The following is a 325-nucleotide window of genomic DNA, read 5'->3' on the forward strand; positions in this document are numbered from 1 at the left end:
ATAAAAAAAAAAAGTTAGTCCACCTGAAGTCACACTGAAGCTTCATGTCATTCTTTGTAAAGCAGTCATGTGCTTCACATAGGACGCTGAGGGATTGGAGTGACTGGTGCATAGAGCAGATTATAAAGTGAGTGTACAATCCCATGATGGGATTATGCCATGCAACCAGAGCAGACAATGTGTTGCCCCTTGATTTTTATTAGTATAGAGTTCCTGGTACAACTGCTAAAACAATAACAATGTTTCAGACAAAATTGGGGCAGTATATTTTTTTCTCTGCCAGCAAAAGAACAAAAAATGCAAGCAACTGAAAGTGTGTGTGTGT

The 325-nt window shown here is 38.8% G+C and overlaps 1 protein-coding gene across 1 annotated transcript in view; it reads right to left on the minus strand.

Annotated features, from left to right (window-relative positions):
- The window catches only part of LOC107662597 (photoreceptor outer segment membrane glycoprotein 2-like), an 8,299-nt gene that overhangs the window by 4,244 nt on the left and 3,730 nt on the right, over positions 1-325 (minus strand). The gene's annotated exons all lie outside the window — the stretch shown is intronic.

The sequence above is a fragment of the Sinocyclocheilus anshuiensis genome, unplaced genomic scaffold (genome assembly GCF_001515605.1).
Source record: "Sinocyclocheilus anshuiensis isolate Anshui unplaced genomic scaffold, SAMN03320099.WGS_v1.1 scaffold715, whole genome shotgun sequence".
NCBI lineage: Eukaryota > Metazoa > Chordata > Actinopteri > Cypriniformes > Cyprinidae > Sinocyclocheilus > Sinocyclocheilus anshuiensis.